Genomic DNA, 27,585 nt, shown 5'->3' with positions numbered 1-27,585 from the left:
GATCTGAGGGATGGGAAAGTGGTAGAGGGGGAGGGGAGGGCAGAGGGGCTGGGGAGGGGGTCTGGGGGAGGGCAGCTGGGGAAGGGGCTGGGGGAGGAGAGAGGGTGGTTGAGGGAGGGGGGCAGGCTGGGGGAGGGTGTGCTGGGGAGGGAGTCTGGGGAGAGGGATCTGGGGGAGTGCGGTCTGGGGAAGGGGAGGTGGCTGGGAAGGGGAGGTAGCAAGGGGAATGGGTGAGCTGGGGGTGGGGGGAAGGGAGGGCTGGGGGAGGAAAAGCGGGGCTGGGGGAGGGGAGGGGAGGGGGGCTGTGGGAGGGGTGAGGAAGGCTGGGGGAGGGGAGGAGGGTCTGGGGGTGGTGAGAGGACGGGCTGGGAGAGGCGAGGGGGGCAGGGGGTGGCGAGATGGCGGGCTGGGGGAGGCGCGAGGCTGGGCTGCGGGAGGTGAGAGCGCGGGTTGGGGGTGGGGAGGGGGCGAGCTGGGGGAGGGGAGGGACAGGCTAAAGAAGGGGAGGGGAGGGTGGGCTGAAGGAGGGGAGAGAGGGCCTGAGGGAGGGGAGGAGACTAGGGGAGGGGGCTGGGGAAAGGAGGGTGCTGGGGGAGCAGAGGGGGCTGGAGGAGGGGAGGAGGAGGAGGGAGAGGGAAGGAAGAAGGGGGAGGGGATGGGGAGAGGAGATGGGAAAAGGGGGAGGGGGAAGGGAGAGAGGGAGGGGCGAGGAATGGGGAGGGGGAGAAGAGTTGAGGAGTGGGGGAAGGGAGGGGGGAGTATGGGAGAGGAGAGGGGTGTGGAAGGGGAGAGAGGTGTGGGAGGGAAAGGGATGCGCGAGGGGAGGGGGGTGCAGAAGAGGGGTTGGGAGAGTGGTTAGGGAGTGGGAGAGGGCTAGGGGAGGGGAGAGGGCTGGGGAGGGGAGAGGAGGTGGGGAGGGTGTGGGGGAAGTGGGGAGGGTGTGGAGGGGAGAAGGGTGTGGGGGAGTGGAGAAAGGCATGGAGGAGAAGGGAAGGGGTGGGGGAGAAGGGAAGGGGTGGGGGAGAAGGGAAGGGGTGGGGGAGAAGGGAAGGGGTGGGGGAGAAGGGAAGGGGAAAAGAGTGGAAGAGGGGTTGGGGGCAGTGTGAAAAAGTGGGGTGGCGGAAGTGTGGAAGAGAGGTGTGGGTGGTGTGTGGGAGAGGGAGGTGAGGGGAGTGGGGGAGAGGGGAGTGGGGGAGGGTGGAGGAGTGGGAGAGTGTGGGAGAGGGGAGTGAGTGTAATGTGGGAGAGGGGAGTGAGTGTAATGTGGGAGAGGGAGGGTGGGAGGGGGTGTGGGGAGTGTGGAAGAGGGGGATGGGGAATGTGCCAGAGGAGGGTAGAAGAGTGTGGGGGAGCGGAGTGGAGGGTAGAAGAGTGTGGGGGAGATCCCCCAATTTGGGGGAGTGTGAGAGAGAGAGAGGGTGGGAGGAGTGTGTGAGAGGGTGGCGGGGGAAGTGTGGGAGAGTGGGGTGTGGGGTGGGAGAATGTAGGAGAGAGGGTGGGAAGAGTGTGGGAGAGAGGGTGGGGAATGGGGTTGGAGTGTGGGAGAGGGGGTGGGGAATGTGTGGTGGGGGAGTGTGGGAATGGGGTTGGAGTGTGGGAGAGGGGGTGGGGGAGTGGAGGAAATGTGGGAGGAGGGGTGGGAATGTGGGAGGAGGGGTGAGGGTGTGGGAGGGGTGGGGTGTGAGAGGAGCGTAAGGGAATTGGGGAAGAGAGGGGGTGGGGGAGTGTGGTAGAGGGGGTGAGAGGAGTGTGGTAGAAGGGGTGGGGGGAGTGTGTTAGAGAGGTTAGGGGTGGTGTGGGGGAAGGGGTCGGGGAGAATGGGAGAGGGGTTTGGGGGTGTGTGGGGTGGGAAAGTGTGGGTGTGGGGGGTGTGTGAGAGTGTAGGTGGGGGGAGTGTGGGGGTGGGGTGGGAGTGGGAGGTGTGTGGGAGTGGGAGGTGTGTGGGAGTGGGGGGAGTAAGCAGTAGGGGAGTAATGGGTGAGGAGGACGGAGGAGTGTGGGTGTGGGGCTGGGGGAGTGTGTGAGGGGGTGGGGGAGTGTGAGGGAGTGGGGGGTGTGTGAGGGAGTGGAGGTGTGTGTGAGGGGGTGGGGGTAGTGTTGGAAAGGGGGGTGGGGGAGTGTGGGTGAGGGGTCTGGGGGGTGTGTGGGTGAGGGGTCTGGGGGGTGTGTGGGTGAGAAGGTGGGGGGGAGTGTGGGAGAGGACGTGGGGCAGTGTGTGGGTGAGGGTAGTGTGGGAGAGGGGGTGGGGGTAATGTGGGAGAGGGGGTGGGGGAATGTGGGAGAGGGGGTGGGGGAATGTGGGGGGTGGGGCAGTGTGTGGGTGAGAAGGTGGGGGGAGTGTGGGAGAAGGGTGTGGAGGAGTGTGGGGTGAGGGAGTGGGGGAAGAGATGGGAGAGGGCGGAGTGTGAGAGAGGGGTTGGGGGGGGTGTGTGTAGGGGGGGTTGGGGTGTGTAGGGAGTGTGGGGGGGGCAGGGGATTTGGGGGGTGGTACAGGGGGTAGATTGTGGGGGGGGGGTAGGGAGGCGGTGTAGGGTAAGGGGGTGCAGGGAGACTGGCTGCCCCTGGCTGCGGGTCACTGGCTGCCTGGTGCTGAGTTTCGGTGTGTGTGTGTGTGTGAGGGCGGCCGCTGCTCTGTCTCTGTGTGTATGTCTGTGTGTGTGTCTCTCACATTCACTCTCAGCCTGGGAAATGAATGTTTCAGAAAGCAGCAGCAGCTTCTGACGCCATTCCGCGATCAACTTTTACCTCGGTCCCCTCCCCCACCCCCCTCTCTCTCTCTCTCTCTCTCTATTTTCCCTCCCTCCTCATTTCCATTCGCCACCACATCGTTTCGGTGTCATTAGCTTTGGATCAAGACATACATGCAAACTATAGTTGATATTCTTCCAATTATAGGCCTTACCGAGCTACACACTGACGGGCTACAGAAGAGAGAGAGAGAGACAGCCTGGTGATGAGTGATACGTGAAAAAACGCTTCTTTTAAACCTTATACATAAATATTTTTTAAAAAAACACACAAAAAAAGTAGTGGGAGCTTTTCGTTGTTTGTGGAAGTGAAAACAAGCTCTGGGTTTTGTTTAAAAAAAGAAGCAGCATTGTACAAGGTAAGATGTTTATATATAGACACAGCATTGATCTAAACAACTTTTCAAGATGTTACTTGGGTTATATTATTTGTTCTGACTTTTTAAAGAGCTGTTGAACTGCAATAGTTCTGGTTTGGTGGGGGGATGGGATGCTTACAGTTTGGAGATGGGGGGTTGTTTCTAAATGGTACTTTCTGTGACTTGGGAATATTAATTAACTGTCATTGACGGCTCCTTAAAATCAAGCAGTGTTCCTTAGAAAGGAAATATACATATACATTATATATAATATATAGGTTGAAGTAGCAACTCAACGAGTTGATCTTTCATGGTTAATTACAATTTATTTTCCATACAAGCCAAGTTTCTTTGGGTGAAATGAATGAAATGTACGTGCATGTGGTCGCTGATACAATTGCGGACTTGAGCTCAAAAGCACAGAGGTTATAATGTATTGATTTTACACATGACACATTGTATACCTAATGATAACAATTGCTTCTTTCCTGAAACTAGGTCATGGATAGCTATGGCTACCATTTGTGTGTGTATCTTTTTAAGTGTGGATCGTTTAAATGCACAAATGATTGTTCTGATGCAGAAGAGTTTCTTGCTTTTTAAACCCTGGGAAAAGTGTAAAATTTGAAATATTCGCCATGCAGATGGCGTGGATTGCCTCAGCAGTGTGTTGGGGGGGGAGGGGAAGCACACTGATTCAGTGTTTTATAGTAGGAAAACCACATATAATGGAGGCTGTTCACACACAATGTTGTGTTCTAAAAGTATGTTTATTCTCATGTTTGCTGCCTGGCATTTGGTAAACTTGGTGTCAGTGTACAGTACGTTTCATGTAGTTTAATTGAATGTATGCAAACATTTTAAATGTATTTTTCAATTTATTTCCGACCAAACCATAACTGTGATATTTAGTGTGGAGATGTGTATAGTTGAAGTAGAGAGCCTTTAAAAATAGCATTCACAGAAACAATAAACCGTGGACCTTATTTTCACAGTTATTGCACCATGGTGACATGGTTACATCATTTAACTGTTTTCACCAGCCTTACAAATTTGGAAATAAAAGTTTGAAATTGCAACAATCCCATGAATGTGGGCAGTAATACTTGCTATGAAATGTGTTTTATTTTCACTCGAGATTGGCTGCAACTCGCTGCTAATCCTCTTGTGCAGTTTTGCAATGCATGCATGAAAATGGCATTGAAGATGTTCTATTTATATTAGGCAAATGCTAAATTGCTCTTAGGATAGGCTTAAAAAAACCCTTTAACATCATGCAGAGTAGAAGGATCCAGTTCAGTTGCTGAACTGTGGTGAGTTAGTTGCTCTCAGCAGTTCGGAACATGCTGGTTACCCTCAATGCCTCTGGGTTTCAGAGTGGAAATGATCAGGCAGGTTTCCCATTCCAGAATACTACCAAGTGACCTCAGCTGGAAAATACCTGTGTGTTGACATCTGATGAGAACAAGCTTTGACTTGGCTGGAATGCCTTTCAAAGGCCCAAGAGTTTGCAGATATTCAAGTGCTGAAATTTTGCGGGGGTTTCTCCTACAGTAACATTGGCAGTGGACCAGCCAATCCCGCAACAGACCACCCAATCCGCCAAAGAAGTGCCATTTTCACAGTCTCCAACCATGTTTACCATTTCTCTGGGTGTCTTTCCATCTTTCCGTCAATGCTGCAGATGGAAACCGTGTCCTTGAAGTCGCACAGAGATTCTGAAAAATTGAGCAAGGAAGGATATGAAGGTTCTTAGGAGTGTGCAGAGGAGGTTAATCGGGGTGATTCTCCGGGTGAGAAATTTAACCACCAAACTCTGTTCAAGAAGCTGAAGCCGTTCTCCTGGGGACACTGAAGATTGGAGGGAGATTTAATGAAGCTGTACAAGGTTTAGATAAAGTGAACAAATAGAAGCTTTAGAATCGTTACAGTGCAGGAGGCCATTCGGTCCATCTGCACCGACTCTCTGATAGAACATTTTACCCAGGCCCTATTCCTGTAACTGCATGTATTTAACCTACTTATGCCCTAACCTACACCTATCATCCTGTTAAAATTAAAGTTTATTTGTTAGTCACAAGTAGGCTCATTTTAACACTGCAGTGATGTTAATGTGAAAGTCCCCTAGTCACCACATTCCGGCGCCTGTTTCTGTACTGCCACATTTGGACTACTTTCTCCAATTCTGGTCACCACACCACCAGAAGGATGTGGAGATTTTGGAGGGAGCACAGAAAAGGTTTACCAGGATGTTGCCTGGTATGGAGGCTATGAGGAGAGCTTGAATAAACTGGGATTGTTCTCCCTGGAAAGACAGAGGCTGAGGGCTGACCTGATAGAAGTTTATAAAATTATGAGGGGCATAGATAAGGTGAACAGTTGGAGGCTTTTTCCCAGGGCAGAAATGACAATTACAAGGGGGCACAGGTTCAAGGTAAGGGGGGAAGGTTCAGTAGAGATGTGTGAAGGGAGTTTTTTACACAGAGGGTGTGGGGGCCTGGAATGCACTGCCAAATGAGGTGGTTGAAGCAGACACATTAATGACATTTACGACTCATCTGGGTAGACGCATGAACAGGCGGGGGATAGAAAGATACAGACCGTTGGTCTAGATAGGCCAACGTGATTGGCGCAGGTTGGTGGGCCAAAGGACCTGTTCCTGTACTGTATTGTTCTTTGTACATTGAGGGAGAATTTAGCATGGCCAAGCACCTAACCAGCACATTTATCAGACTGAGGGAGGAAACCGGAGTGCCCAGTGGAAAACCATGCAGACATGAGGAGAACGTGCAGACTCCACACAGACAGTGACCCAAGCCGGGAGTCAAACGTTCCATGGTGCTGTGAGGCAGCAGTGCTAACCACTGGTTTCCACTGGGTGCTCCGGTTTTCTTCCCACAGTCCAAAAGAATTGCTGGTTTGGTGCTTTGGCCAAGCTAAATTCTCCCACAGTGTGCCCAAACAGGCTCCAGAGTGCGATGTCGAGGGGATTTTCACAATAACTTCATTGCAGTGTTAATGTAAGCCTACTTGTGACACCAATAAATAAACTTAAACTTAAAAGCAAGATCTTCATCCATAAAAGCATACCTGGAATTACTTATTGGCTTCAAAACAGAGGTGAAAATTGGACAAAATACATGGAAAAACAATGCTGTGGTTAGAAGGTCTGTATTCAGCTTGGCTACTCACTGAGCTTTTTGGCTGCAACATGGGAAATCATGTTCGGTGAAATATCAGCATTTGTGTAATGATCCAAAAATGTGTCCATTTTTTGAGGATGCTTTTTGTATATTGTGTAAATATAGTTGGTGTAAGCAGTCTTACTGGTAGGGATTTTTACAATATCTGCTGTTTAGTCCAAAATAATTGGGTCACCAGTGTAGATTTTCAGCTTGCAACAAGGGCACATAACAGGCCAGTTATTACAATGGAGATTAAAATTCTGTGGATTCTATACTGGCAGAAAATCCCAGCTGCCAATTTTACAACTGGGTGACTAAAGCCTGTTTTCCTATCATCCCATGTGCTTGCTGTTCTACATTGGCTACCATCCAGCATTCTCTTGATTTTAAGATTCTTATTCTCGTTTTCAAAATCCCTCTTTGGCTTCACCCCTCTTTACCTCTCTCTCTTCCTGCGTTAAACTGTCAAACCCTGACCTTTTGGAGCAATCTTTCATCATCTGATCTTACAACCCCAGTATGTAGGTTGTTGCCGTAGATTCCCAGTCCATCAACACCGCAAATTAAAAATTTGTATTCAAGTTCCTCATACCTTTGGCCCTCCCTACCTCTGTAACCTTCTCCAGTTCTCCGCGAAAGCTGTGTCCTTCCAATTCTGGCCTTGTATTTATCCCTGATTTGTGTCACCCCTTCACTTATTAAAGACAAGTGATTTTAAGTTTAAGTTCATTAAGTTTAAATTTATTTCTTAGTGTCACACGTAGGCTTACGTTAACACTGCAGTGAAATTATTGTGAAAAGCCTATAGTCGCCACATTTCGATGCCTGTTCGGGTACACAGAGAGAGAATTTAGCAAGGCCAATGCACCTAACCAGTATATCTTTTGGAAATCGGGTGTGTGTGTGTGTGTGCGTGCGTGCGTGCGTGGAGGAGGGAGGACATGCAGATTCCGCGCAGAAAGTGACCCAATCAAGGAATTGAACTCAGGTCCCTCACGCTGTGAGGCAGCAGTGCCAGCGTTCTGCCCAACTTAATGCAGAAAGTGATTTGATATTATTCAAGTCTCTTCAGTGACGCGCATTTTCATTGCCACTACAAAATGCAGTAAACGTGCTACAGCTTGTTAGTGTAGAAATTCACAAATTGTGGCATTGCTCCAAATTAGTTGGCCTATTCACTGTCATTTTTAGGAACAGGAAAAGGACTTCTGGTCCAATAAGCCTACACATTTGTAGTGGATCTCAACCTGCCTTCTCAACAATTCCCCTGCCTTGTTGACAGTGTTCTGATGTAAACGTTTATATCAAGTTCCTCTTTCCCCTGCTTTAATGGAGGTGTTAACCTGAGGTAATATATCCATTAAAATAGTGCAGAGGAATTTGACACGTGTGTTAAGTGTCTGTATGATAACATTGCTGTCACTCATTTCGGTCCGCAAGTCCTTTTAATCACGTCTTTTTGCAGAAACCTACCTCTGGCGGAGCTCATTTATATTATGGAATTCAGTCACCTAGTCTGGTGACATTTTCCATATATTTGACACTCTTTTTATGTGAATTCGTTCTGCCTGAAGTCTCTATTAACTTATAATTTTCAAATTTATATCTTCCAAGTTTTGAATCCATTCGTTCTAAACAAATCATCGGCTTCAGCAAACACGTTTACAATGTTCAATACTATCAGGTCACCTGAAAGCCTCTTGTTTTCTTACTTCTGTAGTAAACCTTTATAGCTTGGATTTCTGTGATCTGGTATAAGCCTTGGTGATCAATGCTATGGATTCTCAAATGCAATAACATAGCCCTCATATTCCTTTCCCTTCTAACACTGGCCAGCTGTAGTTTATTTATTTTTTATTAGCCTCACAAGTAGACTTACAATTAATGCTGCAATGAAGTTACTGTGAAAATCCCCTAGTTGCCACACTCCGGCGCCTGTTCAGGGTACACTGAGGGAGAATTTAGCATGGCCAATGCACCTAGCCAGCACATTTTTCAGACTGTGGGAGGAAACCAGAGCACCCGAAGGAAACCCACGCAGGCACGGGGAGCACAAGCAGACTTCGCACAGCCAGTGACCTAAGCCAGGAATCGAACCCACATCCCTAACCCTGTGAGGCAGCAGTGCTAACCACTGTGCCACCGTGCTGCCCAATAGTAACAGCAGTAAATAATAATAGTAGTACATCTGAAGTGTGCTGTGACTGTCCAGGCCTCACGGCATACTAATTTGGCAAGTTGAATGCTTGTTCATACACACAGTGCAGGTTGTGCAGCCTTGCATTTATACAGGGAGGCCTGAGGAGACTGACCTGAAAATACACAGAGAGGCTAGAAAAGCAGGTTTGCATAACTGCTCAGGCTCTCCTTAAGATTAAGTTTTAAGTTTATTTATTAGTGTCACAAGTAGGCTATATTAACATTGCAGTGAAGTTACTGTGGAAACCCCCTAGCCTTGCTGCCTGAATCAAAGGAGGTGTAGGATGCAAGGCCTAACTTCTTTCTATATCCCTGCTGTCTATCCCAGAGAAAACTGCTTTGTGAGGGTTGGGATGCCTCCTTTTTCTGTTTCATTATCTAGGCATATTATGTATAGTACCTGTTACTGTGATGAAATCTCCAATGGCCTCCCTAGTTTGGATAGCATAGTGAGTTTATGAAATTCTCCCATTGTTCATGAATGTCCAGCCCTCTTAAGATGTGATAATGGTGACCAAATAACATAATCCCAGCCATCTTTTATGTCCATTCGTTATAGAATTTAGCCTATCACATTTCAGCATTGTAACTAGAGCCCGATGAGTTAAGATGCAATGTAAAACATATTTTGCATTTCTAATCTCAGCACTATTGCTGATATTTTAGGTGGGAGTTTCTGTTGATTTCGCTCCAAAACTGGGAAATCCTGCCCGAGGTCAATGGACCTCTACCTGGTCCGTTCCCTGCCCTCGTCGATTCCCGTGGCAGGCACAAATTAGATTTTGGGCCTCTCATGCTATCTTCCCAGCTAGCCACACTGATCAACATGTACAGTGAGCTAGTAAGATCGCACCCAAGTATATGCAAGATGGCATCCTGGGTAATATTAATTGGTGAAATAAAGACTTGCATTTATATAGCACATTTCATGACCCCAGGACCTTCCAAAACATTTTACAACCAATGAAGTACTTTTGAAGTGTGTTATGTTTCAAGTCAGAAACTCTGAAGTATTTTATGGAGACCGCCTGGATCATAAGTTTTGCATCCTGAATTTGGCTAGGATAAGCAAGATAGGTTTTACTTCAGGTTTGATTCAGATGACCAACTAGGGAGCTATTATCAAACAAAGTTTATCTAAGAATATAGTTAACATGTATAGAAAGAATATTAGCAAAAATTTTTATCAATTATAAACAACTCAAAACATCCATGATAATGTATAACCCTCAACAAATAAAACTGAAATGTTCCAATCAAACAAAACCTTTGCCGTAGACAAAACTCTTCAAGCCAGTTCAACATGGCAAAGTCGAATGCTGACGTGATACTGCACTTGAGACCTTTGGATGAAGTCTGCAGTTCTCTAGATAGACTCAGAACAGTTTGAAGTCAGAACAGCTTCCCAGAACACCAGGGACTCTAAGCAATCCACCAATAGCTGATTTCTCCCCTTCGGAAAGGCAAGACCTTGCTTTCAGCTAACCAGCAGAATTTCCAAAATCAGGGAGAGAGAGAGAGAGAGAGACTTTACAGTCTGATGCCTCTTCTAAAACTAAAACTCAAACCTGCAGTTCCAACCTGAAAATGAGAAAAAAAATTTGTATCACCTGACCTGCCAACCAGTTTGTCTCCTTACTCGGAAAGGGGTCATAAGCATCCCAGTAAAAATAAACAATTCCCGCCCCCCCCACCCTAGTTTAAGCAGCAATAAAAAAAATTCCATAGATAGCACAGCAACAATAAAAAAATGAAAAAGTTTGCTTACAACTGCAGAGTACGTGATTTAAAAAAAACACTTTCTTAAAGGTACACTAGTACAGTCACAGGCGTTGTCACTGTATAGAAAAAAACTGGTGAAATACTGAGTAGGCAGCCAAAATAGATCTTGGCCAGAATAGTTTTCAGATGTGCATTTACACTCCATTTATTCCCCTGTCCTGAAATTTTCCCTGGATTACCTGACCATTATCAGATTTGTGTAAACTTGCTGTGAAAAACTGGGGAAAATTTCAACACTCAGTGTGTTTCTGAGGCATAAAAGATTGTGGCCGCAATTCTCCGGTCTCGCACACTGCGCTGCTGCGGCCAGTGAGAACGGAGAATTTAGCCTTCTTCAAATTTGACAGAATGCCAGACTCACTGTTGACAGCAGTGGGACTACAGAATCCCAGCTGCAGGCGAGGTCGGAGAGTTCCAGTCTGTGAGGTTAAACCTGGCAGACTAGCTGCACAGCTCAAAGCACGGAAGCCATTCAGTCCCTTAAGCCTGAGCTGTTTCCCATTGGATTGTGGCTGTTGTGTATCTCAACACCATTTACAGTCTTAACTCAGAAAGAAAGATCATGATCTCAGAATTATAAGCTTTTAGGTTGGTCCGTCATCCACTGTGTTTTGGGCAGGAGTGCTCCAGATTTCTATCACAGCGCTTAAGATGGGGGTGGGGGGGGGCAGTGCAGGAGAATCAGTGGAGTGTAAATGCTCATCTGAAAACTATTCTGGGCAAGATCCATTTTGGCCGCTTACTCCGTGTTTCACTAGCTTTCTGGAAGCAATGAATTTTCATTACCCCAATGTGTTATTCTTCAATGGGAGCATTTGCACAGTTTTATTTAATATTTATTACAGGAAGAAAATACATTTTGCAGAATTCTTCAGGTACAGTTTAAGCAATAAACGTAGCTATATAATAAATACATTGCGGGAGTCTTAACCGAAAATCAGTTCCCTCTCAGTTTCTTCTTCATATCAAACCACATGTTAAGCATGAGGCTTTGTTTATTTACGGAAAATAATCTACCAGGAATATGGCATTGTGCTGTGTCTTCTGAAAACTTGATCCTGGTATGAGCATGGAGTCATTATATGCGAAGAACTGAGTTAATACATAGTCTTAAAAAAGAAATGTTTTACATTGGCTGTTGGGAACATGCATACTTATCAAACAACTAAAGATAATGTAGATAATATTTAAGCTCAGAGTATTGCTGGTCTGACAAAGCCTCCTCAGATTAATAGTCAAAAAGAAAAGCATGATTTCCATTAACAGCACTTTTAACAACCTGAGGATGCCAACAATTTGTATTTATATAACGCCCTTGATGTAATAAAATGTCACAAGGCACTTCACAGGATGTTGATTTGATTTATTATTTTCACATGTATCAGTATACAGTCAAAAGTATTGTTTTCTGCACACTGTACAGACAAAGCATACCACTCATAGAGTACATAGGGGACAAGGAAAGGAGAGTGCGCAGAATATAGTGTTGCAGTCATAGCTAGGATGTAGAGAAAAGTCGACTTATGCAGGTCCATTTAAAAACAATGGCAGTAGGGAAGAAGCTGTTTTTGAGTTGGTTGGAACGTGATCTCAGACTTTTGTATCTTTTTCCCAACAGAAGAAGGTGGAAGAGTTTGTGTCCGGGGTGTGTGGTATCCTTGATTATGCTGGCTGCTTTTCCATGACAGCGCGAAGTTTCTTGTGATCTTGGTTAGAGCAGGAGCCATACCAAGCTGTGATACATCTGGAAAGAATACTTCCTATGATGCATTTATAAAAGTTGGTGAGAGTCATAGTCAACATGCTGAATTTCCTTAGCCTCCTGAGAAAGTAGAGGCATTGGTGGGCATTCTTAACTATAGCATCGGCATGAAGAGTCCAGGACAGGCTGTGGGTGATCTGGACCATTTCCACTTCATCCCCATTGATGTAGACAGGGACATTTGCTTCCTGAAGTTGATAACTATCTCCTTCATTTTACTGACATTGAGGGAGAGATTATTGCCGTCCCACCATTTCACCAGATTCTCCATCTCTTTTCTCTATTCCATCTCGTCATTATTTGAAATCTGACTCCCCAAGGTGGTGTTGTCAGCAAACTTGAAAATGGAGTTGGAGTGGAATTCAGCCGCACAGACATTAGTGTATAATGAATACAGTATGTGGCTGAGGACACAGCCTTGCTTGGCACCGCTGTTGAGGATAGTCTCAAGGATTGCTGAAACGTAAAATTGAGCACCTAAGAGATATGAGGCAAATGACCAAAAACTTTGCTGAAAACCTTCTGAAGAAGACATAGAAGCATGGAAACTGGAAGCAGGGGTAGGCCATTTGGCCTTTCGAGCCTGCTCCGCCTTTCATCTGATCATGGCTGATCATCAAATTCAATATCCTGATCCCCACTTCCTCCCATTTCCCTTGATCTCGTTAGCCCCAAGAACTATATCTATTTCTTCTTGAAATCAGCCAACGTTTTGACTCAACTACTTTCTGTGGTAGTGAATTCCACACATTGACTACCCCTTGGGTGAAGAAATTTCTCCTCATCTCAGTCCTAAAAGGCTTACCCCTTATCCTCCAACTGTGACCCCTAGTTCTGGACTCTCCCATCAACGGGGACATTCTTTCTGAATCTACCCTGTCTAACCCTGTTAGAATTTTATAAGTTTCTATACGATCGCCTCTCACTCTTCTAAACTCCAGCGAATACAATCCTAACTGACTTAGTCTTTCCTCATGTGGCAGGCCTGCAGTCCCAGGAATCAGCTTGGCTGATTCTTTGCTGTACTCCCTCTAAAGCAAGGGCATCCTTCCTCAGATAAGGACAGAAAAACTACACACAATACTCCAGGTTTCGTCTCACCAATGCCCTGTACAATTGCAGCGAAATATCCATATACCTATACTCAAATACTCTTGCTATGAAGGCCAACATACCATTAGCCTTCTTTGCTGCCTGCTTTATCTGCTTGCTTACTTCCAGCTACAGATGCACGAGGACTCCAAGGTCTTGTTGAGTACCCGCCTCTCTCAATTCACACCCATTCAAGTAACAATCTGTCTTCCCATTATTGTTACCAAAGTGGATAACCTTATATTTACCCACATTATATTGTATCTGCCATGCAGATGCCCACTCACTCAGCCTGTCCAAATCATGCTAAAGCATCTCTGCATCCTCCCCACAGCTCGCCCTCCCACCCATCTTTGTGTCATCTTCAAATTTGGAAATAATACATTCAGTTCCCCCTTCCAAATCATTAATATATAATGTGAACAATTGGGGTACTCACACAGATCTCTGCAGAACCCCACTAGTCACTGACTGCCAGTCAGAACAGGATCTATTTTTGCCAACTCTTTGTGTCCTATCTGCTAACCAGCTCTCTATCCATCTCAAGATGTGAGCTGCAATCCCACGTGCTTTAACTTTTCATCGTAGTCTGTTATGTGAGAGCTTGTCAAAAATCTTCTGAAAGGCTAAATAAACTACATCCTCAGTCAACTCTATTAGTTAGATCCATAAAAAATTCCAATAGATTCATCAAGCATGATTCCCATTTGTAGACTCATGCTGACTTTGTCAGAGGATACTGCCTTCCAAGTGCCAAGTTATGAAATCCTTAATAATAGACTCTATCAACTTCTCCAGAACTAGTACCAGTGCCAATTAGGCTCACCGGTCTATAGTTCCCTATTTTCCTTCTACCTCCCTTTTTGAATAGTGCTTACATTAGCTACCCTCCAATCTGTAGGAACTATTCCAGCGTCTGAAGAATTTTGGAAAATAACCACCAATGGGTCTACTATTTCCAGGGCTACTTCCTTAAGTACTCTGGGATGAAGATTATCCGGGCCTGAAGATTTACCTACCTTCAATCCCATCAATTTCCCTAAACCATTTCTCTACCAATGACGATTTCCGTCTGTTCTCAGTAAAACATGTTTCTCTCAGCACTTCTGGTGCACTAATCATGTCTTCCTTTGTGAAGACTGAAGCAAAGTGCGAATTTGATTCCTCAGCCATTTCTTTATTCCCTGTTATGAATTCTCCTGTTTCTGACTGTAAGGGGTCTACATTCATTTTTGTCAGTCTTTTTCTCTTTACATATATATAGAAACTTTTACAGTCAGTTTTTATGTTCCTTGCTAGCTTACTTTCATACTCTATTTTTCCTTTCTTAATAAATCGCTTCAACCTCCTTTGCTGAATTTTAAACTGTTTCCAATCTTCAGCCCTATTGCTTTTTCTTGCCAATTTGTATGCTTCTTTCTTGAATCTGACACTATCTCTAATTTCCCTTGTAAGCCATGATTTGTCACAATTCCCTTAAAACTCTTGCGCCAAACAGGAGTAAACATCTTCTGGAGTTCACCTATTGATTTTTTAAATGCCTGCCTTTGCCTGTCCGCTGTCTTTCCTTTCAATAATGTTTCCAAGAGAAACAGATTTTAGAGAGGTGGAGGGTTTGGACAAGTAGAGTTGGACCTTGTGTGCGTACATATGGAGTTATAGAATCATAGCATCCCTACAGTGCAGAAGGAGGCCGTTCAGCCCATCAGGCCTGCACCGACCACAATCCCACCCAGGTCCAATCCCCATAACCCCACGTGCTTACCCTATCTAGTCCCTCTGACACCAAGGGGCAATTTAGCATGGACAATCAATCTAACCCCCACAACTTTGGACTGTGGGAGGAAACCGGAGCACCCGGAGGAAACCCATGCAAACAAGGAGAGAACGTGCAAATTCCACCCAAGCCGGGAATCAAACCTGGGTCCTTGGTGCTGTGAGGCAGCAGTGCTAACTACTGTACCACTGTGCCACCTCAACATTGTTTTTAGATACACCGCCAAGGGTCAGCATGTAGGTAAGAAATAGGAGGGGATCAAGAATTGATCCTTGGTGGATACTAAATACTTCCTAGTTTGGGAGCAGGAAGAGAAGTCAAAGCACTTTACAGCCAAAGTATTATTGGGGAAGGGTAGTCACTTTAGTAAGGTTGGAAATGTGGCTGCTAATTTCTGCACAGCAAGCTCCAACTAACTAAATAAGCCGCTAATACTTTAAAATATGATCATGATTTGAGGGATAAATAATGGTTAGGACACCAGAGATGATGCCCTTGCTCTCCTTTGATATTGTGCCCCGGGATCTTTTGCACCATCAATCTGTGAAAGCAGGAGGTGCCCTGAGTTTAATGTCTCATCCAAAAGATGGCACCTATGACAGTGCAAAATGCCCTCAGTACTGCATTGAAGTACCCAACTTGGGCTGGAGTTTTAAGGTCCCGCCCGCCATGGGAATTGGAGTGGGCGAGGAGCAGACCATGGGAAAGGTCCATTGACCTCAGGCGGGATTTTGGGATGAGTGAGGCCGTAAAATTCCGCCCATTATTTTTGTGCTCAGATCAAAAAATAGCATTTGAGATGGACACTTAACAACTGATTTGGTGGTAGGTGCACTCGTCTTAGTAAACCTACTAGCAGAGCAGTTGTTCCTCTGCTTTGTAAAAATGCACAGTGTGGTGATAATGGATTTAGCAGCAGGAACCAGTTAGAGGTGAATATCCTTCATTAGGGTGAATATTTTGCATTAGAAAATCTTTGGCATGTATTATTTCGAAATACTTCATGGAGATTTTGAGCAGTTTCATCTTTTTTCCTCAAACAATGGCCTGCTCTATTAACAAGTGTAAACTAAAATGATCCCACATGTGGGCTGGAATTTTGCCACTCCGCCCACCGCTGGGAACTGGAGCGGGGGTGAGGGGTGGACAGTGGAAAGGTCCGTTGACTTCGGGCGGGATTTTGCGGTTTTGGGATGAGCAAGGCCATAAAATTCCGCCAAACATGCCCCCCTGCAGATCCTGGTAGTGACTTGTTTTAAACAAGCTTGTTCACTGTGGATACTGTCCAATGAAATCTGAAATTTTGGATCTGTGGCAGCACGTATTTGTGCCAAGGTTCAGTTTTGCATTATCCTTGTTTATACACATCAATCAGCAGACATATTAGGTTTAAAATGTGCCATTTGCAGCGTCACTGTACCCTCTGCTAACCAACAGTAGGAGTCAGTAGGGATAGCTTAAACATTAAAATAATCATGTGATTGGCAAGCGTAAATAAGCATACTAAATACTGGTTTGTGGATGTGCTTGCTCCCTGGGACTCGCGGCCCAATATTATTGGAGCACACCCACATTGACTCCTTTTGCATCACTGTTTTCTGTATGTAGCTCAAGAGTCATCATTCATCTGGGGATAGTTTATAAAAATTGTAGGTCTTGTTGAAAATCAACTATTTAAATGCTTTGTAACACAATGTTCCTTTCACAGCCCAGACTCCAGTCCACATTAATGGGTATGACTGTCACAATTCCAAAAAGATATGAATCGCTTTAAAATAACGAAGTGCAAAGTAGCTCAGCTCATTCTACTCCAGATTAAATCACAATGATGCAATTGAAAAGATGATTAATTCTGTATTTATATTGGTCCGATGGAATGAAATCTTAAAACAATTTCTGTAATGCGTGATGAAATCAAGTGCAGGACCAATTTTATAGCAAAGCATGTGGTTTATATTATAAAGGGCTAACGTCCAGGGCAAGCGGCAGCAGCAAGGAGAAGCATGGGCTTTTCTGATAGCTTAGCCAGTTACTCAGCAAATGGCTTTCCCTGCTGCTAGGCTTTATTCCCCAGCCAGTGCTGAGCTAACTGCTTGCAGCCAGGGTGGCAGCGGGGTTTCATAACTGGCCCAAATCCCTCTACATTGGCCACTACATCTTAGTGTAGTGAGGGTGACACAGTGGTTAGCTGTGCTGACTCACAGTGCCAGGGTCCTGGGTTTGTATTCCAACTTGGGCCACTGTCTGTGTGGAGTTTGCGCATTCTCCCTGTGTCTGCATGGATTTCCTCCAGGTGCTCTGGTTTCATCCCATATTCCAAAGATATGCGGGTTAGATGGATTGTCTATGCTAAATTGTCTCTTAGTGGCGGGGGTGGGGGGGGGGGGGTGGTTAGCTTGGGTAAATGCATTGGATAATGGGGATAGTGTCTGGCTGGGATTGTGGTTGGTGCAGTCTCGATGGGCTGAATGGCCTCCTTCTGCACTGTATGATTTTATGATGATTCTACATTGAGGAGAAGAAAATGGCCAGGTTTTCTTCTTCCTGAATGCTAATCTGATGGATTTAGTGATTTGATATGACTTGATTTATTATTGTCAGGTGTATTGAATACAGTGAAAAGTATTGTTTCTTGCATAGTAAGCAGACAAAGCATACCATTCAGAGAAGAGGAAAGGAGAGGGTGCAGAATGTAATGTTACAGTCTTAGCTAGGGTGTAGAGAAAAATCAACTTAATATAAGGTAGATTCATTCAAAAGTCTGATGGCAGCAGGGAAGAAGATGCTCTTGAGTCGGCTGGTACATGATCTCAGACTTTTGTATCTTTTTCCCTCGAGGAGAACTTTCTCCTTGAACTGCTGGAATTCAAACTTACTGACTCAGGAATAGTGATGTTGTGTCATTGACAATTGGCCTTTTTCTTTCTTTATTTTTGAAGTTTTTTTTAGTGATTTGTTTGCTAGGCCACTTCAGAGGCTATTAATAGTCAACTACATAGTGTGGGCCTGGAGCCTACTAAACTGTCATTGTTAAAGGATACCAGTGAACCAGATAAAATTTTAGGTCAACCCATTACTATAACATAATTCAACAGATTTGTTAAATTCACCATCTTAACCTGTCTTCTATATCGCTAGTTCAGCGATATACGAGGAGGTGGTGGTGGTGTAGTGGCATTATCACTGGATTAAAGGGGTAATACTCTGAAGAGTTGGGTTCTAATCCCACCACAGCAGATGGGGAAATTCAAATTCAATAAAAATCTGGAATTATGGTTGGAATTTTAGTGGGTGGGTTGTGGATGATGTGCAACCCCCATTGGTAGTCAGTCGGGAATTTCCGGAATTTAGATCAGCGTGGCTGGAGAATTCTGCCCGATAAGCTCTAATGATGACCTTTAATGAAACCACTGTCAATTGTTGTAAAAATACATTGAAGGAAGGAAATCTGCCCTCCTTGCCCTGGTCTGGCTTACATATGACTCCAAATCCACAGCAATATGGCTGACTCTTAAAAATGCCTCCTGAAATGCCCTCAGTATCAAGCCAGGGCAATCAGGGATGAACAATAAATGCTGGCCCAGCCAGTAGTGTATGCATCTAATGAATAAAGAAAAATAATTGCCAGGCTTTGTTTGGTCCAGTTTGTGTTGTTCCAGTAGTGTGCACAGTGATACCCCTGTCCATGGAGTACCACCACACAGGTTGAGTACCATGGTTTTTTAAAAAAAGTAGCAACAGACATATTTTTGATATGAAGGTGAAAGGGCATATGTTCAGGCCGCATTGTTTGGTAGCAGGGATGATGCGCGCTGGAAGGGGTGGGGCAGGGAAGGTGGAATGTTCACGGTTCATGTGTTGCATTTGCAGATACGTTTCATTTACAAGCCTCGAGGAGTTTGTTTTCTCCCTTTTTATTGTCTCCCTCCTTTCCTAAAAATGCTGAACTATAGGTGTGTGCAGATTCAGATGGAGATTGGGTTGGCAAGGTAGCACAGTGATTAGCACTGATGCTTCATAGTACTAGGGTCCCATATTCAATTCCCAGCTTGGGTTACTGTCTGTGTGGAGTTTGCACATTCTCCCTGTGTCTGTGTGAGTTCCTCCCATATTCTGAAAGACATGCTGGTTAGGTGCATTGACCCGAACAGGCACTGGAGTGTGGCAACTAGGGGAATTTTACAGTAACTTCATTGCAGTGTTAATATAAGCCTTACTTGTGACTAATAAATAAACTTTACTTTGAATCATAGGTTTGTGCAGAATTCAGATTTTATTTGCTTCTGTCTAATGTCTTGTGCCAAGCAGCCCTAAACTGAACTGATTTCAAATTCACATACATTTTCCAGAAGTGATTCCTGGATGATAATCGGGAATGAACTTTCCTTTCTCTCGCTCAGCCGGGAGTGCTTTTACCAATTGTAATGCTTGTACTGCCATCTTTACTGAGATCAGGAAATGAACCTGGGATCTCCCTGCTGAATATGGTTCAGTTTAGTGTTAGATTGGGGTCAGGTTTTATACTTTGACTCGTTATTCACCTCAATTCATCTTAACGGGATTTCCTAGGTACGGCTTGAGTAATATTCCAATGGAGATCTAACGCTAAGGTCTAGATTCTTTGACCTTACCCTCAGCTGTGATTCTCCGATCCTGCTGCTGTGGCACAGTGGTTAGTGGTGCTGCCTCACAGCACCAGGGACCTGGGTTCAATTCCAGCCTCGGGTGGCTGTCTGTGTGGAGTTTGAACATTCTCCCTGTATCTGTGTGGATTTCCTCCGGGTGTTCCGGTTGCCTCCCAGAGTCCAAAGATATGTGGGTTAAGTTGATCGGCCATGCTAAATTGCCTTTTAGTGTCCTAAGATCTGTAGGTTAGAAGAATTAGTGGAGTAAATACATGGGGTTATAGAATGGAGCCTGGGTAAAATGCTCAGTCAGAGAGTTGGTGCAGACTCAATGGACCTAATGGCCTTCTTCACTGTAGGGATTCTATGATGAATGGAGATTTGGTTGGGCGCCAAATTCTCCATTTTCACTGGCAACGGCGGGCCATGAACACCCGAAGAATTCCGGCCAATGAGTGTGGGCACGGAAGTATATATATTTCTTTGAAAATCCGAATGACATTTGTTCTGTCTTTGTCAGTTCACAGATGGCTATCTGTTCACCAGGCCCACTTGCATATTGGACAGAAGATTATTTCTAGGGCAATTAGCAGTGTAGTTGCCCACATATAAATTCAGCCTTCTGGCTAACTCATCTTGCATTTTTGTTTATTTTATGAGGTGGAACTGGGCGCAGTAAGAAATCTCACGCCACCAGGTTAAAGTTTATTTGGAATCTCAAGCTTTCGGAGCGCAGTTTCCTTTATCAGATGAAGGAGCAACGCTCCAAAAGCTCGTGATTCCAAATAAACTTGTTGGACTTCCACCTGCTGTTGTGAGACTTCTTGTCTATTTTACACTTTGCTAAATTGAGTTGAGGATTTTCTCCTAAAACAAATCGTTTGGTCAATAGCTCATCAAATTCAGAGACTGTTGGAAGAACCCTCAATAGAGGCATATTTTAGCATCAAAGTTATTTTGAGACACACAAGACTTTTGGTGGAAAGTTTGTTGTCTAGGGACTGTGCAGGGCTGGGGAGATTATGTGGTTACATATCGTAAGTCCTAGTTAGCATTTCACGTTTATTACATGAGTCAGATCACATATGCTGCATGCAATGTGCTGAGTTCAACCACAATTGGTTGGTATTTATTTACTCCTTTACCATGAGAAATGTCACAGGATAGTTCACAGAGGAGTTAGGAAGGATGACTGAAGACATGGTTGAAATATGGGGTGGAATTCTCCTATCTCACCCACGGTGGGTTTGGTAGAGGCTCGGAGCAGAGACTCCAGCAGGAGCCAAAAAGTCAGAAACCTCCCTGCGTAAAATCATGTTGCAATTCTCCAAATAGCGGGGCAATGGCAAGTCGGTCTTCTTGGTGGCGTGCATGCCATTTACATTCATTTGCACTTTATGAAAGCTCATTAACACAGCAGACTGCCAGTATCCTGTCAGGCGTTCCCATCCTGCGTCACACCAGTCGAAGATTACATTGGTCTGAGACCCGATTGTTAAAGAGTGGTGTGCACAAGGCGAAGCCCTCAATTCGCAAGGACTTTAGCGTGAGTGCAACAAAGCCTTTCTACCACAGTGCTGCTCTAGTCCTGATACACTGTACACCACTCTGGGGCAGACCGGTTCTTGCCCTCCATCTCCACATTGAGCTGGTTTTCATGGACTGCACTGTGCTGCTGGACCCATAGACCCTCCTGTGTCATGATGTGGAGATGCCGGCGTTGGACTGGGGTAAACACAGTAAGAAGTCTCACAACACCAGGTTAAAGTCCAACCCTCCTGTGTCACCAGATCAGATCAATACAGCAGCTGCATTTGGGGAGAACAGGGTGGGGGGGGGGTCATCTCTCTCTCCGTGTGTGCCCCATACCAGTGTCTCTCTAGACAGCAGTGTGCCGTGGCACTCATGAACCAATGCAACAAAGATCCAAAGTTGAACTGGGGGCTTGGAATACAAGCTGAGGCCATTGTCGGGGGGCTTGACTGGACTGATGAAGAGAAGGAGGGGCAGTCAATGTGGAAGGAGAGTTGTGCATGGAGACTGGGGAGGGATGAAGGACAAGGACTCCCAAAAGAAGAATGGGGCTGCATGAAAAGCTCACAAGCAAGGAGTGGTGAGAAGGGGATGGGGAGGAGGTGAAAGGGATACCACATTGTTTATTGGAAGGAGATGCACAATGAATCCAGATGCAGTGGGTAGAGGTCCAAGTGCGGTACGTGCACCTCACAGGTGATGTGCTTGGGAGAGGATGGTTGAGTTGAGGAACAGACATCTTCCAGGCAGCTAGCTCTCTGGCTTTCTGATATCCTGCACAGCCTGGTGAAGGTAGCTAGGCTGGAGAGTGTGAATGAGTGTGCAGGGCTGAGTGTTTAAATATGGTGCTGGGACCTTTGAACCTGTCGAGTGGACCTGGCAAGTGGATGAATCAGATGCCAGCATGTCAAGAAATACTGGGGGTGGGGAGTCGGCGGGAGTTGCTTATGCATTAAGGAGGTTCCACGTGCAGAATCTGACTCGGGATCCTGCCATTCTGGTCAGCAGGAAAGGCATTGCCAGATCTGCTCACCACTGCACTTGGTCTCAGAGTGAGTGAATCCTACCTTTGCATTGAGATGGTGAGGAGGGAATTAGCAGGCAGGTTAGGGATTTACTTAATCCTAACAGATAATTGATCACATATGTAATAATAATCTTGCTAATATTTTGGTATTTATACCTTGAGTTCTTGCACTATGATGCCTACAGAGCAAATTCTTTGTTTGATTAGAATGTGATTATAAGTAAGTCTTTCCTCGGTGCAAAATTATTCTTTGTTCCTGCTACTCCAGGAAGTTCAAATTCAAATAATAATACAGCTCAGGAACAGGCCCTTCGGCCCTCCGAGCCTGTGCCAATCATGATGCCTGCCTAAACTAAAATCATAGGCTACAGAGTCCATATCCTTCCATTCCCATTCTATTCATGTATTCATCTAAATGCCACTTAAATGCCACTATCATACCTGCTCCTTGGGAACCGCATTCCAGACATTCACTGCTCTCTGTGGAAAAAGACTTGCCTCACACATCTCCTTTAAATTTTTCCCCACACACCTTAAACCTATGTCCCCGAGTACTTGACTTTTCTATCCTAGGAAAGAGCATTTGACTATCCACTCATAATATTGTAAACTTCTATCAGGTCACCCCTCAACTTCCGTCATTCCAGTGAGGACAAACCAAACTTATCCAACCTCTCCTCATGACTAATACTCTCCAGACCAGACAGCATCCTTGTAAACCTCTTTTGTATTCTCTCCAAAGCATCCATATCCTTCTGGTAATGTGGCGACCAGAATTGTACACAATATTCCAAGTGAGGCCTAAACTAAGGTTCTGTACAGCAGAATTCAATTATTTAGTTTCACTTTGTTATATTCAAGCACAGTCCTGCCCTTACCAGATATCCACACATGTTTGTTTACCATGCCAGATCACTAGGATAACACTATAATCTTATTTATCTTTGCTTATAGACCTTCTGGAAAATGAATCAATGTCACACTCAATGCCTCCAGGCCAGAGAGGGGAAGTGTTGGTCAAGGTTCTTGATCCCTTGACCACCCAGTGACACTTGGTGAAATGTGCACACGTGGAAGTATTATTAGAGGCCAAAATTGGGGTTCAGTCTGATAGCATCTAGCCACCTCCATCTGCCAACACAGGCTTGGCTTAGTCAGAAAGAATGGATGCTGATGCAAATGACTAGGACTATTGATATGAGTGGAAATGTACCCCTGTGTCTGTCAGTATCTTCACAAAGGGTTGGTAGAGAAGGGAAGGAACACTGCACTCTTAATTCCTCACTGCATTGTATCTCCTACCAAATGTGAATGATTTTTTCAATATTGTTGGCTATAGATGCTGGTTGTACACAATACGTAGACAAGCAGGGAAAATTTTGCCTTTGACTTCTTGCACTCTTAGTAGATTAGAATTGAAGTCCTTCAGATATATGGTTGTGCAAATCTTGAGAGAAGAGAGGAAGTCTGTTCCTCCTCCACGTGATCTCATCAGATGCTTTGTGCATCCTTGAGTTATCAGGGTTGACAAAATCTAAATAAAAGTTGGCCTGACATGCTAATGAAATTATCGGAAAAAAATTTAGACGCGCCCATTTTAGTTGATTGCAGAAAGAACCTGGCATGGTGGCACAGTGGTTAGCACTCCTGCCTCACACTCCAGGGATCTGGGTTCAATCCCTGGCTTGGGTCACAGTCTGTGAGGAGTCGGCATGTTCTTCCCGTGTCTGCGAGGGTTTCTCCTGGTTTCCTCCCACAGTCCAAAAGATTTGCTGGTTAGGTGCATTGGCCGTGCCAAATTCTCCCTCTGTGTATCTGAACAGGCGCCGGAGTGTGGCGACTAGGGGATTTTCACAGTAACTTCATTGCAGTGTTAATGTAAGCCTACTTGTGACACAAATAAATAAAAAAAATTAGACTCTTACTTCAATCCAATCAGAGATTTTCAAAGTGATCAGCGATCGGTAGAGGCAGAGGATAAGGGGCACTTAATTTTCAGTGAAAGAATCCGAACTTGCGAAATTTAAAAAATACTAAAATACTATGATACACAACGCAGAAATAACAGATGGAACAAAAAGAAGCAGTATACATGCAGCGTAGCTATCTTGTGATTGTGTATTAATAATTACGTTACATCTCTGGAGCTTTGCTGCTGTAGCGTTTGGTGATTCTTGAACCTCACAGTGTGTGAGGTGAAATGTTAATAAGAACTGGCAGGCCTAGGGGTATGAAATTCCCCAGTGAGCTTCCAGGAGCAGTTCCTTCATTTTTGTTTACTACATTAAACCGAAGTTAAAAGTAAAAAACAATTAGGTACTCAATAAAATTTGTTCTGTGCAGCCGCCATGGGCTTTATTAGACATAGTATTATCTATAGCCTAAATGCACTTTTACAATGTGGAAGGGCTGCCTAGTGTTTGCTTTTTACTCAGTCGGTGCAAGGGGAGCTCTCCCAAGGGGACGAAACAAGAGTACACCCTGATCTGTATAGGTCATGCTTGGTAACATTCCTCAAACTCTTAATTAATTTAGGCTGGCTGGGAACAAATCCACTGTCTGAAGCCCTAACACACGAAACTATGCATGCCATTTTGACCTGAAATGGCTGATGTGCAAAGACTGTCCAAGTCTTATCCCCGACAGATTCAATATTGTTGCATCCTGACAGCAGGGGATTCTTCTTTGTTAACCAGAAGCACGTTAAGCCAAATGTTGACCCTTGAAAGTTAATTGTAAATAAGGAGGGACTTCGGGAGTTGCATTAGATTTAAAGGCAGAAGTTAATGTGTGTTGAATTTTATTACTTTTTAGTAACTGTTAAGCTTTACAATTCCTGTCTTGCAGCGGGCTTCAGATTATCTCCTTAAAAATAATTGCAATTGAGTCGAAATTGGTATGCGCTTAAGCCCTTTTTTAAAGACGTAAAGCAGGCTCCAAGCAATACTAACATTGCAGTTAGACAGCCTGCACACACAATGTGCAAGCATAGGGTTCTGCTGCTAAATTCATGCAATGCTTTTTCCATTTGGCTTAACTACTGTCAAAAAAGGAAATAAATCAGTGATGAGTTTGGCAAATGTGGCTTTTCCCTGTTCAGGATTCTTCAGAAGTTATATTACAGTGGCAGAAGGAGGCCATTTGGCCCATCAAGTCTGCACTGAATCTCTAATAAGGAAATGTGACATAAAGATGTAACATTCCTGCAGAGCTAAGGAGCCACAAGCGTGCTTCTCAACCACTATTGTAATCTCACTTTTCCTCTCTCTCCAGTTCCAACCCCCATTCTGGAACCATCCTGAAAGCTGATGCCAACAAAGTAGACATGCCACATTTATGCCTTTGCTCATATGAGTTGCATTTGGAGGCATGATCAGCTTGTGCAGGGTATGTTGATGGGGCCTGAGGTCTAATTCCCATCAGTTCTCAGTTGTGTTGGTTCACACATGCATTCGGAACTTTAGCAAATTTCTCACCGGGAAAGAAATCCTAAGTCATCACTCTGTTAAACCCGTGTTTTTATTTTGCTTCGAGTTCCCACTTTGCCTGTTAGGTCAGGTAAACAAATTATTTTTCTGCGCACTTCAATATGTTTTGTATGCATTTGGTTTTGAATGGGGAGAAAAGAATGGATGGAGACCTGCATTGCAGGGATTTTCTGGGATTTCCCGGAAAACTGGTAATGAATCCAGCCTGGGAGTGTGCCACATCATACAAATAGTCTGGGACGGAAAGCATGTGGGAACTTCTCATTCCAGTGATGCAGATCACCCTCACTCTATACAGTACTTTTTTGATTTGATTTATTATTGTCACATGTATTAGTATACTGTGAAAAGTATTGTTTCTTACAGGCAAAGCATGCCATACATAAAGGAAAGGAGTGTAGATTGTAGTGTTATAGTCATAGCCAGGGTATAGAGAAAGATCAAACAAAAAGAGAGTTTATAAAAGTTAGAGTCTTAAAAGCATAGAGCAAAAATTAAAATTAGCAATAATTCAAGCCACAGCTCCGGAACCATCTTGAATTCTCGCTGGGCATTAAAGAGGAAAATGTAGAGCCATGTTTGGAAATCTGAAGCTACACTTGCTGGCACGGTGGCACAGTGGTCAGCACTGCTGTCTCACAGCACCAGAGACCTGGGTTTGATTCCCAGCTTGGGTCACTGACTGTGTAGAGCTTGCACATTCCCCCCGTTTGTGCGTGTGTTTCCTCCGGGTGCTCTCCGGTTTCATCCCACAGTCCAAAGATGAGCGGTTTGATGGATTGGCCATGCTAAAATTGTCCCTTAGTGTCTAGGGTAAATGCATGGGGTTGTGGGAATAGGGCCTGGGTGGGATTGTGCTCGATGGGCTGAATGGCCTCCATCTGCACTGTAGAATTCCATGTAAAGACAAAATATGAATTTCCTTTTGGAGTCAGCAAAAGAACTGAGCAAACGGTGAATGGTTTTCAGATTCAGCATTAATTTATAGCTGGGTTTAATCTTTAATGTTGTGTCACACCGCCATGAAGCTCCAGCTATATAGAGGGCTCAGCATTTCTATCACCAGTCCTATGGATAACAAGTAATAAATGTTGGAAGAGTGTGATATCGATGGAGGTTACCATGGCTGTACTGTGCTTGCTGTAATATGTGTCAATCAGTACATGTCTTCCCCCAGGTTATTGTACAAAATACGACTACTTCCATGGAAGTGATAAACTGCCAGTAACATGCATGGATCTACTTCATATGCAAGTTACTTCTTTTCCCCCCAAATGTACTCCAGTTATTTACGTTTCCATGTCAATAAGTGCTTAATTAAACCCTTTTGATGGTGGAGTTTACCACAAAATGTTGATGACTATTAGTACCTATTCATTTATTTTCAGTGGATTTTTACTCAGTAACCTACTATTGTAGAAATCATAGAAACTCTACAGTGCAGAAGGAGGCCATTCGGCCCATTGGGTCTGCGTCAACAACAATCCCACCCGAGGCCTTATCCCCACAACCCCACACATTTACCCTGCTAATCCCTTTAACCTACACATCCCAGGACACTAAGGGGCAATTTAGCATGGCCAATCAACCTAACCCCGCACATCTTTGGACTATGGGAGGAAACTGGAGCACCCGCAGATACGAGGAGAATGTGCAAACTCTACGCAGACGGTGACCCAGGCCGGGAATCGAACCCTGGATCAGTGGAGCTGTGAGCAGGCAGCAGTGCTAACCACTGTGGCACCGTTTTGTAGGTTTCAACAATTTTTATACTGCTGAGGAATTAGTTGTAAAAGATCAGTGGTTGCAATGAACCATGGATGAGGCCCCCAAAGGATAGCAGACGAGAGATTCATAACCTTCAGTTGAAGTTAATGTGTGGACTAATTTGAGCAGACAATGTAGGGAATTAATAGAGAGTTTATAAAAGTTAGATTAGAGTTTTAAAAGCATAGAACCAGAGTAAAAGATAGAATTAAACTGTACGCCGGGCACAGCTCCCCACAGAT

General features: G+C 44.8%; 1 protein-coding gene across 3 annotated transcripts in view; it reads left to right on the top strand.

Moving 5' to 3' along the window:
• The first annotated feature begins 2,580 nt into the window (after positions 1–2,580).
• Positions 2,581–27,585, top strand: part of LOC145349139 (F-box-like/WD repeat-containing protein TBL1X) — a 375,432-nt gene continuing 350,427 nt past the window's right edge. Inside the window, exons 1-2 of one of the 3 annotated variants that reach the window (XM_080197521.1) lie at positions 2,581–2,599; positions 2,896–3,106. The gene's annotated coding sequence lies outside the window, so the exon portion shown is untranslated. Of the gene's footprint in view, positions 2,600–2,692; positions 3,107–27,585 lie in introns of those variants that run through there. The other 2 variants (XM_080197528.1, XM_080197520.1) reach the window with 2 other exon arrangements.

Source organism: Carcharhinus amblyrhynchos, chromosome 10 (assembly GCF_965287045.1).
Source record: "Carcharhinus amblyrhynchos chromosome 10, sCarAmb.v2.hapA, whole genome shotgun sequence".
NCBI lineage: Eukaryota > Metazoa > Chordata > Chondrichthyes > Carcharhiniformes > Carcharhinidae > Carcharhinus > Carcharhinus amblyrhynchos.
This window is presented reverse-complemented; position numbering and strand designations above follow the sequence as displayed.